The sequence below is a fragment of the Hyperolius riggenbachi genome, chromosome 10, assembly GCF_040937935.1.
Source record: "Hyperolius riggenbachi isolate aHypRig1 chromosome 10, aHypRig1.pri, whole genome shotgun sequence".
Lineage (NCBI taxonomy): Eukaryota > Metazoa > Chordata > Amphibia > Anura > Hyperoliidae > Hyperolius > Hyperolius riggenbachi.
This window is the reverse complement of record NC_090655.1, coordinates 221635053-221641052: the sequence shown is the minus strand read 5'-3', so window position 1 is coordinate 221641052 and position 6000 is coordinate 221635053.

The following is a 6000-nucleotide window of genomic DNA, read 5'->3' as shown; positions in this document are numbered from 1 at the left end:
GTTCACTGAACACAACAGGTATGCAGTGGCGAGTTCACTGAACAGTACAGGTATACAGTGGCGGGTTCACTGAACACAACAGGTATGCAGTTGCGGGTTCACTGAACACAACAGGTATGCAGTGGCGGGTTCACTGAACACAACAGGTATGCAGTGGCGGGTTCACTGAACACAACAGGTATGCAGTGGCGGGTTCACTGAACACAACAGGTATACAGTGGCGGGTTCACTGAACAGAACAGGTATGCAGTGGCGGGTTCACTGAACAGGTATGCAGTGGTGGGTTCACTGAACAGGTATGCAGTGGTGGGTTCACTGAACAGTACAGGTATACAGTGGCGGGTTCACAGAACAGGTATGCAGTGGCAGGTTCACTGAACACAACAGGTATGCAGTGGCGGGTTCACTAAACAGGTATACAGTGGCGGGTCCACTGAACAGAACAGGTATGCAGTGGCGGGTTCACTGAACACAACAGGTATGCAGTGGTGGGTTCACTGAACAGGTATGCAGTGGTGGGTTCACAGAACAGTACAGGTATACAGTGGCAGGTTCACTGAACAGAACAGGTATGCAGTGGCGGGTTCACTGAACAGAACAGGTATGCAGTGGCGGGTTCACTGAACAGTACAGGTATACAGTGGCGGGTTCACTGAACACAACAGGTATGCAGTGGCGGGTTCACTGAACACAACAGGTATGCAGTGGCGGGTTCACTGAACACAACAGGTATGCAGTGGCGGGTTCACTGAACAGGTATGCAGTGGTGGGTTCACAGCACAGGTATGCAGTGGCAGGTTCACAGAACAGGTATGCAGTGATGGGTTCACAGCACAGGTATGCAGTGGCAGGTTCACTGAACAGGTATGCAGTAATGGGTTCACAGCACAGGTATGCAGTGGTGGGTTCACAGAACAGGTATGCAGTGGTGGGTTCACAGCACAGGTATGCAGTGGCGGGTTCACAGCACAGGTATGCAGTGATGGGTTCACAGCACAGGTATGCAGTGGCAGGTTCACTGAACAGGTATGCAGTGATGGGTTCACAGAACAGGTATGCAGTGGTGGGTTCACAGCACAGGTATGCAGTGGCAGGTTCACTGAACAGGTATGCAGTGATGGGTTCACAGAACAGGTATGCAGTGGTGGGTTCACAGTACAGGTATGCAGTGGTGGGTTCACAGAACAGGTATGCAGTGGTGGGTTCACTGAACAGGTATGCAGTGGTGGGTTCACAGCACAGGTATGCAGTGGTGGGTTCACAGAACAGGTATGCAGCCAGCCAGGAACAAGTTAAGCCTAACTAATCTTTCCCTGAGAGACAGTCTGCAGCAGCTCGCCCTACTCTCACTAACGCAGGCAGCACACGAGTGACCGTAATGGCCGCCGCTGCCTGCCTTATATAAGGGGGGGTGGGGCTCCAGGGGCTAGTGTAGCCTAATTGGCTACACTGTGCCAGCTGACTGTGATGTAGAGGGTCAAAGTTGACCCTCAAGGTGCATTATGGGGCGAACCGAACTTCCGCAAAGGTTCGCCAGCGGGACGCGAACGCGAACCACCGAAGTTCGCGTGGAACCGTTCGCCGGCGAACCGTTCGGCCCATCTCTAGTCACTGCCTGTGTGAATTTACATTGGTACCTATGCGAATTTGCGGCAAAAAATGCATGGGGAAAACGCATGCGATTTCCCTATTAAATACATTGTGTGCGATTCGCCTGCATTCCACACGCAGGCGAATTCTGCAGGGTGTTCCGTGCAGATTTTCTCTGCACATTAAAACGCTCTCGCAGACGCATAAGTGGAAACAGGCCCATTCACTTATATTGTCTATGCGAATCCGCATACGCAAGACGCATGCGGATTCGCGATAGTGGAAACGGGGCCTAAAATAGAAAAAGATTTCATACATACCTGGGGCTTCTTCCAGCCCCATAAGCCTGGATCGCTCCCACGCCACCATCCTCCGCTTCCTGGAACCGCCGGTACCGGGCCCGTCACTTCCGGCGGACGCGGCCAATTGTCCGCATCACAGGGGCTCCCACCATACCCGTACGCATGCAGCTGCGCAGTAGGCAGCCTCATGCGTACGTCTATGGAGGGAGCTCCGTGTGATGCGGAGAATCGGCCGCGTCTGCCGGCCGACTCGCGGCAATGACGGGACCCGGTACCGGCGGATCCAGGCAGCAGAGGACGGCGGCGTGGGAGCGATCCGTGCGTATGGGGCTGGAGGAAGCCCCAGGTATGTATAAGACCTTTTCTTGATCCTCTCTGGTTCCCTTTAAAAAGCTTTTGTAGTGTGCGCCAGCCCGTAGTGTGAACAAGCCCTGACTGGCAGTTTGCTTACGATGGGCGTGTGGCACATTGCATTACATTTAAAATGTATGACATCCAGTATTGCGCACTTCAGGCCCGGTCCTCACATGATGCCAAATGAGGCGACTTCCTCAAGTGGCAGAAGTCTGGGGGAAGCACCAGGCAGAAACAGGAAATTAAGAGAGTGTCTGGCCAACCTATACTGGGGGCAACTGTATCTAGCTACCAATACTGGGGGCACCTATACCTGACTACCTACCTATACTGAGGGTAGAGTGACCAGACGTCCCGGATTGCCCGGGACGCGTCCGGATTCGGGGTCCGCTGTCCCAGGCAGCATGAGGTTCCGGGAAACGTCCCGCTTTCAGCAGCGGGACGTCCCGGCCTCGGGACTCTGGCTACTCTCTCCGCATGAACTGGCAGCGGCGTCTATAGACGCCGTGCCAGTTCATTGCCTGCAGCCCCGCTCCAGCCTCCTCTTCCGGTGTCTGCTCCGACACCGGCAGGCGAGCAGGGCTACGGCAAGATGGCTGCCGAAGCCCTGTACTGGAGACTATGTGTCTCCAGTACAGGGCTTCGGGCGCCATCTTGCCGTAGCCCTGTCAGCGCGGGAGACCAGAGCAGGAGGAACAAGACGGTCCCGGGACGGAGCAGCGCGCCAGAGGAGACTTCTGCCAGGTGAGTAAATGCTTTCTTTTCCAGGTGAACTTTGCCCGCATTACGTTTCTTGCCTGGTGAAATGTTTGCCCGCATTGCGTTTCTTGCCTGGTGAAATGTTTGCCCGCATTACGTTTCTTGCCTGGTGAAATGTTTGCCCGCATTGCGTTTCTTGCCTGGTGAAATGTTTGCCCGCATTACGTTTCTTGCCTGGTGAAATGTTTACCCGCATTACGTTTCTTACCTGGTGAAATGTTTGCCCGCATTACGTTTCTTGCCTGGTGAAATGTTTGCCCGCATTGCGTTTCTTGCCTGGTGAAATGTTTGCCCGCATTACGTTTCTTGCCTGGTGAAATGTTTGCCCGCATTACGTTTCTTGCCTGGTGAAATGTTTGCCCGCATTGCGTTTCCTTTCTGGTGAAATGTTTGCCCGCATTGCGTTTCTTACCTGGTGAAATGTTTGCCCGCAGTGCGTTTCTTGCCTGGTGAAATGTTTGCCCGCAGTGCGTTTCTTGCCTGGTGAAATGTTTGCCCGCATTACGTTTCTTGCCTGGTGAAATGTTTGCCCGCATTGCGTTTCTTGCTTGGTGAAATGTTTGCCCGCATTACGTTTCTTGCCTGGTGAAATGTTTGCCAGCATTAAGTTTCTTGCCTGGTGAAATGTTTGCCCGCATTGCGTTTCCTTTCTGGTGAAATGTTTGCCCGCATTGCGTTTCTTACCTGGTGAAATGTTTGCCCGCAGTGCGTTTCTTGCCTGGTGAAATGTTTGCCCGCAGTGCGTTTCTTACCTGGTGAAATGTTTGCCTGCAGTGCGTTTCTTGCCTGGTGAAATGTTTGCCCGCAGTGCGTTTCTTGCCTGGTGAAATGTTTGCCCGCATTACGTTTCTTGCCTGGTGAAATGTTTGCCCGCAGTGCGTTTCTTGCCTGGTGAAATGTTTGCCCGCAGTGCGTTTCCTTTCTGGTGAAATGTTTGCCCGCATTGCGTTTCTTACCTGGTGAAATGTTTGCCCGCAGTGCGTTTCTTGCCTGGTGAAATGTTTGCCCGCAGTGCGTTTCTTGCCTGGTGAAATGTTTGCCCGCAGTGCGTTTCTTGCCTGGTGAAATGTTTGCCCGCAGTGCGTTTCTTGCCTGGTGAAATGTTTGCCCGCAGTGCGTTTCTTGCCTGGTGAAATGTTTGCCCGCATTGCGTTTATTTTGTACTGACATGTTGCCCGCATTGCGTTTATTTTGTACTGACATGTTGCCCGCATTGCGTTTATTTTGTACTGACATGTTTGCCCGCATTGTTTTTATTTTGTACTGACATGCTTGCCCGCATTGCGTTTATTTTGTACTGACATGTTTGCCCGCATTGCATTTATTTTATACTGACATGTTTGCCCGCATTGCATTTATTTTATACTGACATGTTGCCCGCATTGCGGTTATTTTGTGCTGACATGTTGCCTATTGCGTTTATTTTCTGGTGTCCGGGGGAACTGTTACTGCATTTATTATTTAATGGTCATAGATGGCTATGTTTGCTGCTTTGTGGTTACGGTATACTATTAGCATCACACAGTTTCTGCACACCCATGATGCAAAGTCTCGTTTGTCCACATCATGGCGTAAACACTGCTTTCTTATGCCTCGCTGTTACATCATTATGTTCGCTCCGCCCATACAATGTCATGGCCACACCCATTTTTCGCCGCGGCGCGCAGAGGGCGCCGCAGCCCCCCCGCCCCCGGTCTTCGGCGCTGCGCGCTCCTCAGTTCTCCCCACTTGCGCCTCCCCCACGCCCCCCTCCCCGTCCCAGGTTGGACCCACAAAAATCTGGTCACTCTAACTGAGGGTGTTTTTTGGGGGCTCACCCTATATAGCTATAATGTGAAATGCAAATTGTTGGGTGCTTTGCGATTTTTCAAATTGGGGTGGCGCGTCCTTACAAGTTTAAGGCCTTAAATTGCACCAAATTGTACTGGCAGGCAGTGGAAGGGAGACTGAACTGCTCTGCAAAAACCAACAGTTCAGCCATCCGTCTGAAAGGGGCCTTAGGCCTTTTTTCCACGAACTGTTTCTAGGCAGTGAAATGCCTCTCAAACTCTCACAACTGCTCACTGCTGCCTGGTAACTGCTCACTGCTGCCTGGCAACTGCTTGCTGAGCACACAGCTCAACAGTTTGTGGAAAAGAGGCCTTAATGCTGTCCCACACCATGAATAGTTAATGAGATGCACATACATACCATTTTTGCAGCTTGAACATTAGGGATGATCAAGGATATGCAAATAATTCTGAGTTTATGCAAATGTATGTAAATATATCTATTATATCTATCTATCTATTATATATATCTATTTAATATATATATATATATATATATATATATATATATATATATATATATATATATATATATATATATATATATATATAGAATGGACCAATCAAGTCCCACCCAGGTTTAAATTGATTGGTCCAATTTCAAGTTGCATGTATTTGCATAAAATTAGCATAGACACAAATATTTGCATACCATTGATTATCCCTATGACTAGGGATGATCACAGATAGGCCTCTTTTCCATGAACTGTTGATAGGCAGTGAAATGCCTCTTAAACTCTCACAACTGCTTACTGCTGCCTGGTAACTGCTTGTTGCTACCTGGTAACTGCTTACTGCTGCCTGGTAACTGCTTGTTGCTACCTGGTAACTGCTTACTGCTGCCTGGTAACTGCTTGTTGCTACCTGGTAACTGCTCACTGCTGCCTGGTTACTGCTTGCTGAGCACACATCTCAACAGTCTGTGGAAAGGAGGCCTCATGTAATTTTTTAAGAGTTGATGCAAATTCTTATGCAATTATATGCAGCTTGAAAATGGGCCAGTCAATTTAAACCTGAGTTTAAACTGATTGGTCCATTTTCAAACTGCATACATTTGCATAAAAATGTGCATAATTTCTGAAAAATTTGCATCTCATTGATCATCTCTACCTATGGGCTGGTACACACCAGAGCGGTTCTGGAGCGGTTTTTTGAACTGCTTGGCT